General features: G+C 39.4%; 1 protein-coding gene and 1 long non-coding RNA gene across 2 annotated transcripts in view; one reads left to right on the top strand and one right to left on the bottom strand.

Annotated features, from left to right (window-relative positions):
* The window catches only part of LOC111773381 (uncharacterized), a 160,685-nt gene extending 151,209 nt beyond the window's left edge, over window positions 1-9,476 (top strand). The window contains exons 10-11 of the long non-coding RNA XR_011438985.1: window positions 7,952-8,545; window positions 8,996-9,476. This is a non-coding gene — a long non-coding RNA (uncharacterized lncRNA). The remainder of the gene's footprint in view (window positions 1-7,951; window positions 8,546-8,995) is intronic.
* Window positions 1-11,348, bottom strand: part of PRRX1 (paired related homeobox 1) — a 95,628-nt gene that overhangs the window by 2,230 nt on the left and 82,050 nt on the right. The window lies entirely within an intron of this gene.

Here is an 11,348-nt window from a genome sequence, read left to right as displayed (position 1 = left end):
AAACTATAATAAACTGCTAAGAAATGTTAGTCTCTCTTCAATTAATTTTCTATATAGTAAGTCAGAAAATGCTTTCTTCTGCTTAAATTATACATGCTAATGCACTATAAAAAGTCACACTTATGCTACAGCTCTACAGAATGTTTCTTGACCTCAAAGCAATTCTACTAGAATATCTGCTTCCCTGGAATAGGACAGCCTAAGGGGCTGATCTAGCCATTTATCTAATATACAGCATGAAGATCCTCAGGCTTACTTGGAATTATATACAGCCTTGCATTGCTTAACAACGGGGATATGTTCTGAGAAATGCGTCATTAGGTGATTTCGTCATCCTGAGAACATCATAAGAGTGTACTTATGCAAACCTAGATGGTATAGCCTACTACACACCTAGGCTATAGAGGACTAATCTTATGGGAACACCATTGTATACATGGTCGGTAGTTGATCGAAACATCATCATGTGCTACATGACTATAGTGATATAATAATATGGTTGTATCATAATTATGTAGTGACACAACTTTCCTGTATTTTGCACTTACTTTCTCATGGGGGATCTCTGGCTTCCATAGTCTCTTCCAACTATGTCTGAAAATTTCCAGGCAGTGACAGATGTGCTCACAAATCACTCTTTCTACTATAGCCACCATCACACATCTGCTGTGTTTTTCCTCCGTGACTCCTTTCTGTCCCCTGCCCACTCCTCCGTAAGTGGATGTCTTCTCACAAAGCCATGGCACAGTTCTCCTTAGCTGCTACCCCTGCTATCCATCATGCTGTCACCTGATGCTCCTCAATCTTCCCATTTTCAGGGTTCCAGGGCTGTCTGTGTTCTAAGTAAGCATGAGTAGAATGCCTTTCTCTATCTCAGTCTCTATCTAGCATAGAAAAGTTCACTATCTTAATAGCTGGCACCAGATCTTCTCTTACAGAGGGAAATGACTTTGTTTAGGAAAATACTCTGATAAGCAACCTGGAGTTGAAGGTAAAACCTTACAGCCGTGGGGGTTGTCTGGACAGAGGCCTGGGAAAGAAGCAGGTGACTAAATTCCTCTGCATGAGACTGTTTTATTCTGGAGAAGGAAGGAGAAAGAAGGGAAGCACAAACAAGAGCCCCTTAGGTAGTGTGAGGCTGGGGTTTATGTGGATCAAAGACCCAGTAGAAGTTTCCTGGAGATGGAGACATTTTAAGAATGGGAAAGCCTAATTGCATAAATTACATAATTATATAATTAAATGCTTCCATTTCTGCAGTGTAAAGCCCTCCTGTCTCCCAGTTACCTTCAAATACTCAAGTCTGCATGCTGAACTCAGGCATGCATGTTCCGTGGGAATGGAAGCCCTGAGGAGGAAGGCCAATATATGTGGTGTAAAATATAGTTTGAACAAAGGCAGAGGTAATCATTAGAATATCAGTCCAGCTCCCTATTCTACCTCTGCCAAGAAATTTGTGGAAATGTTGGAGAGGAGAGGTCTTTTGGACTTCCTTGGCCCATGGAACGAGTGGGGAGGTTTAATGGTGGTTACACTTAACCACTTTGAGGACAAAGCTGCATTGCTTGTGTAGCTCTTCCCTCCCCCGTTGTGAACACCTCCAAAGTAGTGGCTCATTAAACTTTCATGAAAATTCTCCAACTTCTGCCTCTGGCCTTCTACTGTTTTACTCAAAAACTGGTTAAAAGAGCCTAGCAGGAAACAGATACCACACTACCGAGAAAAGGAAATACAAATTATATTGTGGAGGCTTACTAGGTATTGAGATATGAGATAACAAAGTGAAGGGGTAAGAGAATTAAATCAAATGATGGCCAAAATTCCCCTAGCAGGAGTAGAGTTAAAAGAAGAGATTCTTCCAAAACAGCACTTTTCAACCTCGGCATGATTAACATTTGGGCCGAATAATTCTTTGTTGTCCTGTGCATTGTAAGATGCGTAGCAGCATCTCTGACCTCTACCTACTAAATGTTAATAGCATTCCCCCCCAGGTGACAACCAGCAATTTCACCAGACATTGCCAAATGTCTCCGGAGGGGGAAATCTGTCCCCTGCTAAGAACAACCGTCCTAGAGGAAGTTCAGAGAAAGGTGAATTACCATTAAAATGTAACTTAGGAAAGTCTATCTTTATTGTCATTCTAGAACTTTATTTGTAAGAAATGAGCACAATGTAATAATGGTATATATTCTCTGAGCCACACAGCTCTTGCCTACTTTTCCAGAATCTTCTACTGCATCACGTGTATCCTACAGGGCTATTTGACTAGAATCATCTTCCTACCATTGATCTTATCCATCTTTAAGATTCTACTTAAAGATCTACTCTCTGTATCAATATCATTCCTTCATCAATTTCAGAAAGTAATCAAATGCCCACTCTTTATCCACCCCTACCTAGTCACTCCATTCTAAGTTTTCAAAAAAACTGGTTCTTTTAGCACTCATCTGTCTATTTCTAAATTATCTTGCTTAGATCTTCCTTTGCCAGTAGACAGTAGGGTCTTCCAGAGCAGGATTTGTTTCTAATTAATCTTGTGTCTCTGATAACAGTAAGAGCAATAATTCTTAATATAAGTACAACACTTCACAATTTTCGAAGAGCTTTCATAGACCCTGTCTTAGTTTATTCTCATGACTTGGTCTATTTAGAAGTCAAGGTTCAAAGACCTTTAGGGAGACTAATTTGATATCATAAAACTAATAAACCGTGTCTTTGGATCTAGAACACAGAACTTTCATTCTAACCAATGTTAAAACCTAAAAGTATAACAATAAGATTTTTAAAGTCCACAAAATTAAATGATTACAAAGTCACTGGAGATGTTCAAGAGTAGATTTAGTTTCTGTGGCACAGTGAGTAATAAACCAGTTTTGAAAGTTTGTAGTATGTTTTCTCAGTGAAGAAATGGAAGGGAAACATTAACTTGAGAATTTTGAAAGTAAAATGGAGAAAGATATAAGATTAGGTTGATGGAGTTGCAGGTCAAGGGAATATTTTTAAGTCATAAATCTGTGAGCATATTGACATGTGTAGTAGAAGGAGAGGTTGAAGAGTCAGGCCAGAAAAATTATATAAGCACAATACACAGAGTATCTTCCTGAAGAGGTGATACAAGAGAAGATCAAAAGAAAGGACAGAAAGGGTATAAAAGGAGAGAATTTTATTTTAATGCTTCTTAAATTGCATTTTTGAAAAAATACTGCAGACACAAGTTTCAAAATGAAAAACACAAGCAGATGGTTTACAGATGCATCTTACATTCATTCAACAATTATTAAGTGTCTGCTATGTACTAAGCACTCTTCATCCATGAACTTACCTTTTTGGCAATGACTCTTTGAAGCAGCTATTTTGATCCCCACTTTTCCAATTAGGAAACTGAGTCTAATAAGTACACAATTTTCCTAAGTTTACACAGTTACGCCTGGAACAGGCAGTGTCTCACAGGAGCTCTTTCCTCCACACCAGCCTGCCTTTCACAGATGAAAGACACAGCCCTATCCTCAAGAGATTTACCTCCCACTGGGCGAGAAAGACCGGTAAAGTGGGCAATTACCCTACACGGGAGTGCCGGAGGCGCCTATCAGAGAAGGCTTCATAAAATATAATAGTTCAAAAGATTTCTTTGAAATATTTAAGAAGCTATTTCTTATATTTAGCAAATTTTCTATTTTTAATTGTGCCTGTTTTTGTGAAAGCCTCACAATGCCCCTGAGAAAGACGCTGTGTGCAGGGGAACCAGGTGTAGACATTTTGTCCTCTCAGTGTAGTTCTTTCTGGAGCCACCGCGTGGTATCGTTGTGCAATGAAAATAAGCGCTTCTTTTAGCAATCTGGCCTTTGCATTGACTGGTTCTAATTCAAGGAGTATCTTTTCTAAATCTTATCTGTCAATTCTGGAGTAGGTGCTTGTATTCTCCCCGTGAAGTAGGGCTTTTTAAATGTTTATGTTGTCAAATTTCTCCAGAAGCTGAGGTAAATGGCTGGCCAAATGTGTTTGTTCAGAAAAAGCCATGAAGGCTCATGTGTCCGTGTCACTGCTTCAAGGAAGGACAATTTTATATTTCTTGGCTGACCACCTTTTATCACAGCACCACACAGCATAGTAGTGCTTGGCCCACAGGCCCCCGTTGGGAGGGACACCAAGGTCTGTACAGGGGACAGAACCACTGGGACACACTGGCCTGAGCTAGTTCTTCGATGCTCTCCATCCAGCTCTTCCTCGTGAAAGCGACGTAAAAGCACATGGAAAATTAGGTCTCATTTTATAACTCTCTAGGGGAGAACCTCCCTGGGGAGGGCAGTACAGGAGAGGGAGCACACTGAGCTCTGAAATTTGCATCAGAAGTCCTGGAATCTCCTTGGAAACTTCTGGAAAATTTCAGGCCTGTTTTTCCTTTCTGTGCTTGAAAGCTTTTCCTTGTTTTTTACCCATCACAGTCACCATCATTACAGCTTATTAAAATTTTATTGACTTTTCATTATTTTGCTGTTATATCTGGACACTCTAAAGGACAATTGCTTAGACACCATCTAAGATTGTTTTTGAAGGGAGACCACACCCCAAATCAAATAGAAAGGTGCAGCTAAGGCAAATAATAATACAACCCCTAAGACTTTTGTATTACCTAGGAGTTTTCAAAGTGCTTTCTCACACATTATCTCAATTCATCCTCACAGCTACTCTGGAAGGCAGGTATTGCTAATTACAAATCAAGAAACCGAGCTTCTGAAAGGTTAAATGATTTTCCTTCAATCACCATCTGACAGAGGCAAGGTAGAACTCCAGTTTCTAACTCTCAGTATGTTGTGTTTCCACTGGATCTCCGCTACCCAAGCTGAGTGGCAGAATATACAAACAAATGCCTGCTCGATAAACGGAGTTTGGGATAAAAGGCAAGAACAAGGGCATAACAAGTGGTGAGAAATTGGGGAATCAGAAGATTTCCACAAAATGAGTCAGATTTTAATAATCAAAATGTAGTACATGCTTCAAACTTGCTTTAGGCAGAATTCTTATAAAATAGCTTGGTAGACAGCAGGAAAGTTGATTCCGTGGCTTTAAAGGAAAAAACTCTCATCAGCTAATGTTTGTCATGATGTCTTTCATTTGAAAATGTGCTTTGCACATGTGAGGGCCTAATAAATGCCATTGCTAATGACAATGAGGACTGATGAACTGAAATCACCTTTGGCACCAAACTTGTCAGCTTCACATGAGTAGCATATGATGAAGAATGCTGCATCCTATTAACAGCTTGCTTAGCATTTGGGTCTGTAATAGGAACTTTTTGAACCCACTGTGGTGGGGATACAAAGGCTGATAACACAAGGGCCGTATACACACAATGCCAATCATTCCGATGAAAACTGAAAAATTCAGTCAATCATCTGGAGATTTATCCACATGACACCAAACATCTGGATGACTGTTTCCAGTTTTCACTAGGATGGTGCCGTATAGATGCTTTGGTCTACTCTTAGAGACTGGAACACTCCAAGATAAATAAACTTTTACATAGCATGGCACATTCAGGCCACAAGAGTACTTTTCATTCATTCATTCCCTCAGGTCAGTATTTTGGTATGACAGACCAAACATGCACAAAATACTCACAGTCTGATGGAGGAAGATGGTGATTACAATGCAAGGCAATGAAGGGTGCTATAGAGGCATAAGCAAAATGCCAGGGGAATGAATGCAAAGCAGAAATGAACTATCTGTGCCTAAAAGTGTTTGCAAGGCTTCAAAGGTGAGGTGGCATTTGAATAAGATCTTATGATATTTCAACAGAGTAGGCGTGTAGATTCTAGGGGGGGGAAAAAAAGGCAGAGAGTGACATATGCAAAGACAAAGAGATACTTAAAAATACTCTTCAGGGAAAAGGAGAAATTAGGAAGGGGGTAGAACGTAGGATATATTGGCTATACCTGCCCAGGTCTTGTGCATTACAGGGCCAGGCTTCAGCCCTCCTCCAACTACATACCTTGCGTGAAACAAGAAGTCCATGGGCAAGAGGACGTGCTCACCCAGAACCCAGGCCCACCCCCTCCCTTCCACCCCACCCCTGCCCTTTGCAGACCGCAATCTCGTTTCCCAGGATCCATTGTCTGCCCAAATGGCCCCAAACCTACTTGAGGGCCTGCACAGGGCTTTTCCCCAAATCCATCGTCCCAGAGGCAGATCGTGCTGCAGCTGTGAGCAGCCAGACACTGAGGTGAGGCCAAAGGTCAGCCATTTGTGGGCATGTGGATGAGCTTGGATGTGTGAGCTGGAGTCCCCATGGTGTGTGTGAGGTCTCTCACATTGTGGGCTGGAGTGCCATACAGTACCAGAAGGGGAGCAGGCTGAACCCTGGGACTGGGAGCCAGCTATCCCCACCCCACCCTGCTCAAAAGGGGAACTCCCAGGAGTCCAGGAAACCTAAATGGGAACCTAGCTTTCCAGATTGTTATGAAGGTAGGATAATCAACATAGGATAGCATGATATGCATTATCTAACAGTTGTTACCTTGCTTTATAACTTTGAATATCTAAATACAGGGTCTGTGAGCCTCTATTGACACTCTTGACCTGGGTTTTGTAATCTTTAGGGACAGGTCTGTATTTGGGGAAACTGAGTAAAGAACAGCTGGAGAGAGGTTGGGACGAGACTGTGAAGGGTTTTACATGACAGCTTAGCATAGACATTTCTAAAAACAGATCTGTGAGATCTTAAATCGCTCAAGTCTTTCCCTTTCACATCTTCTCCAACTGTTCCTGTCCTCAGAGATGCCTTTCTTTTGCAAACTCCAATTATAATTATTATCCACTACATACAATTTAGCTTTTAATTATGGAATATCTAATTGATTAATGAATATCATCTTAACTCCCCAACCTGACTATAGGCTCTAATATGAGATAATAAATATCTAACATTTCTTTTTTATCTTCCACAAGGTCTTACATAATTTTAGGGTGGTAGCTTTTCTAATAACTACTTAATGATTCATTGAGAACAGTTGATGATGAAAAATTAATTTCAGGATCACAACTGAGCCATGTTCTGATGCCAATCCTTTTATATTCCTCCATCCCTTCAAGACTGGCTATATAATTTGCAGCACCTAGTGTAAAATGAAAATGTGGGACTTCTTGTTCAAAATGTATTGAGAATTTCAAGATGGTGATAGCGGAGCATTAAACCAAGCACAGGGGCCTTCTGAGCATGGGGTCCTGTGTGACTGCACAGGTCTACTTCCCCTGATTCATTAAGACAAGATGCCTTTCAGGGCCAGCCTCGGTGGCGCAGCAGTTAAGTTTGCTTGTTCCACTTTTGCAGCCCGGGGTTTGCCGGTTTGGATCCCGGGTGCGGACATGGCACCACTTGGCACACCGTGCTGTGGCAGATGTCCCATATATAAAGTAGAGGAAGATGGGCATGGATGTTAGCTCAGGGCCAGTCTTCCTCAAAAAAAAAAAAAAAGACAAGATACCTTTTCATAGGCTTTGTTAGTAAACTCAGTGAAAATGGTCTTTATAAATCCTTCCCAAAGTGTGGTCAAGTGGCAGACGAGATGATTTTAGATGGTACACAGATGGACATTTGTTTTGTGTAATAGTTATGTGCCAATGTGTCATGATATGTGTAATAGCTATGCAAATGTGCTTTAGGGAAATATAACTTGCACATCAATCAATAATTTCATGTTTATTATTGTTTGGGACAAGACTAAGTTAAAAATGGAGCAAATTAAAGAAAAATATTAAGGAAATAAGAGTACGGATGGTACGCAGATGTTATAGAAAGTAAAATATGGTACTTAAATGATTGAAGTTGGGAAACAGTGGAAAAATTGGGTGGTTAAGACAGCCTAATGACCTTAAGTATTTGGGAAGCATTCTTGGGCCACATATGACCTTTGATTTTCTGTTCTGACTGATCCCTTTTTTGTTTTCCTGCTAGGGTGGTAAAAGATTTTCCAGTATTGAAAAAGAAAGGTCACTGAATCTGGAGCTTGTTGGAGACAGTCAGCAGAAATCTCCTGGATCTCAAAGTCCATCAGCCATTTACCACACCCTTTCCTGATCCTGTTTAGCAGACGGGCAAGACTCTTCGCTGGGGCAGAGTACTTGGAACCAGTCACAAAGCTCCTTCTACCAATTTCCCAGTCAGCTCTCCACCCCAGTTTTTGCTCTTCCCAATTTTATACACGGTCATGCCAAATTTAGCAAGTATTATTTCAGATGATTGACTGAATTTATACTCCTTATTTATATAAAGTGCAGAAAAGGGTACAACATGAGATTCCTAATCTTATTTGATCTTATCAACAATCCCGGTAAAGTATTAGTATTTCTGTGTTGTCAGTGGCTTGCCCAAGGCTGCCTAGAGGGAAAGTCTCTGAAGGAAGGTTTATATCTAGCTCTTCCAATTCTTAACTCCAAAATATTTTCACTACTCTTTGCTAGGTACTGAAGAATGAGGCCGCAGTATTTCATTCTAAAATGATGTTTCTTCCTAAATTCACCCAGGACTAGTGCTCCAAACTCCCAACAGGTATTAATCAGGGATCTGGGAACAAGAAATCAGAATTTCTGGGGATACCCAAAGTCATAAGTTATTTTTAAAATATTACCAGCATTCTTTATTCTCTGTACTTGTTATTATGGATGTCTAAAAAATGTTTGTTTAATAAGTATATTAATTATTAATTTATTAATGTTTAGTATTAACAAGTAATAAATATTAAGCTTGGTAATATTAAAAAGAACTATAGCATATAGCAAGTATTCAAATGCCAGACAATATTATTGGGTAGTATTTAAACGATGTAACTTTTAGATCTTCCAAGAGGGTTAACAGCACTACACAGAATCACATGTCAATATCATCAATTTAAGGACTTAATTTGCTTCCAAGACCAGTTATTTCTAGAAACACTACTCATAGAATTAGTATAAAATATTCTATGTGATTAAGCTTTCTAATATTCATTTTATTTACAAGAATGACTCACTATGAACAGCAAACAGGACGTGAGCACACCCTTGTACCGTGGTACCAGCTACAAGCAAGACTGACCAGACAGCGGTCTCTCCTTCAGCTCCGGAGCTGGTAGCTAGAATGCCGACCTTAAACTTCCCCTCCCCATGTCACCATTTCCTGAGATTCTTTTGACTCAGCTCTGCTGTATGTTTATTAAGTTTAATTCTCTCAGGAGATAATACATTTCTTCTCATTTTCCCGATTTCTCAGCTGATTCTGCTTGAGATTCAGGATTTAGAAAAGAGTATAAACGTAAAGGAAATGCTGGGAAGAAGTATCCACACGAAGATGCTACCTAGGACAGGCAGCCATCTGGGATCGTGGGCTTTGGGTGGAGCAGTTACATCAAATTATTGGTCTTCCAAGAAAGAGAAGGGCAGCAGCTAGTAAGGTTTTTAACAGCACTTCCTCCTTTATGAAATAAAGAGCCTTTTAAACCTTCTATTAGGTAATGAGTGTTCTACGTGGATTTAAAATTCACTATCTTCCCAGGAAGAACTATTATTTAGGAGTTAATTGCTAGTTGCTTGTTTAGTCTTTCTATGGCTGTCAGATTATTGCTTAGTGGGGGCCTCATAAACAAGAAGCTTCCTAGCACGTCCTCTCCAGACCAAATGGACATGTGTTTCCCATTTAAACATTTCATTGCCCCAACTGAAAACAAATCAGCTGTGTCTTTGGGAATCTTAAGGAGAAGAGGTTGGGATTTATTCCTGGACAAGCCTGAGGAAAACATTACCCTAATGGATGAAATATGTTTGTACTAAAGACTTCTTGAAAGTGTTGAATTGGTCTTTCTCAACTTGATCTCCTCTTCCTTGAAAAGAGAGAAAATGCAGAAATGTTCATTGGTATTATCCTAGCTTTGTCCTTAAATGAGGAGTAATGGATAAAACTTGCTTTCGTATAGATAAGTATCAGAAGAAGTAGTCACTGTCTCCAGAGATTATTCACACACCTTTGACAATGTGGTCAAGAAGTCCCGTTCTCTCTTGGCTGTATACAGCAATAGAAACCCATTTCCTGTTTTCTAAAGCCAAATTCCTCCTTCAATTCAATTTTCCCGAGAAGGCTCTCACTGATTTCTCAATGTGGTCAGCAAGAAAATTGGTTCTGGAAAAAATATTTGACTTTCTGCATAGAAAATAATGGTCTCCTTAAGACTGAAAGCCCACTGTGGAGGAATTTTGGCTTATTTTGTGTTTTGTACCCTGATGGAGCAAAGGAAATAGGAAAATAGGTTATTTTCCTTGGCAAACCTGGGGTATGTTTGGTTTAGCAATTGGACAATTTTTAGAGTTCAACCTGGGCAGCACAACATGAAGCCACTCTCAGAATTGTGTGTCAGGGTCTGAAGCATAATGAAAATTCATCAACACTAATGATTTTATTCTGGAATCTATGTGATAGGGCTGCCCAGCAATCAAAAATATGTTGTTTCTTTTTTTTCTTTTTTGATTTTGATGTTGCCATAAAAGGTGTGCAACAAAGAAACTTGAGAGCTGGCACACTCCACAATGCACCCCAAGAACAGTTGCTAACCAGAAGCTGACATCTCACTGGCAGCTTGCTCATACTGATGCCATGCCACTCAAGCATTGAAAATACATCAAAATAGTGTAAAAAGTCTATTTAAAAATTATCCTCACATAACTATCTAATTCAAATTTAGAATTAAATGTAGAAGTCACTTCTCCATCACTCAAATCGTTAAGCCTGCATCTGGAGCAAGTACACTATATAACTGTCTTTGTTTTAGGTTTGCTCCTAGAACCAGCCTGACTTGGCTCTTAGCAGAAAAAATTTTAGCAGAACTAATGGGAGTCAGTCTGTAGTTTTCTCTAAATTATCTTCTGGCTTTCATATTTTTGTTGTATGATGTCTATCTTTTTGAATTTCAATTTTTTAAAGTAAGATCCAAGGTTTTCCTTTTAATTGTCATTCTGTGATGTAAAGTGAGACCTTACTTGACAAGATGATTCACATTCATGTGAAATTTAAGCACATTATCTCATATTGAAAATCAGATTCAGTTTGTATTTGGCACCAACATTATTGTCTTCCAATAATAGACTGTGCTTAAATTTCAGGAAATTTCAATGTGAACATACAGATATATTATTCACTAGAGAACTATAAATACAATCAAAAATAATAATTAAGATCATCATAGTGGTTATCGTTCCTTGCTTGCGGACCCTAGGCCTTGAGGGAATTCTGAATGTATAATATTCTCTGAAGTCATAGGGGGAATTTTGTTTTTGGTATGGAGGCCTAATTAACTGAATTAATCAACATATACCAAAAGTTTGTT

This window comes from Equus caballus, chromosome 5 (genome assembly GCF_041296265.1).
Source record: "Equus caballus isolate H_3958 breed thoroughbred chromosome 5, TB-T2T, whole genome shotgun sequence".
Taxonomy (NCBI): Eukaryota; Metazoa; Chordata; class Mammalia; order Perissodactyla; family Equidae; genus Equus; species Equus caballus.
The sequence above is the reverse complement of the archived record's forward strand: the minus strand, read 5'-3'. Positions and strand labels throughout refer to the sequence as shown.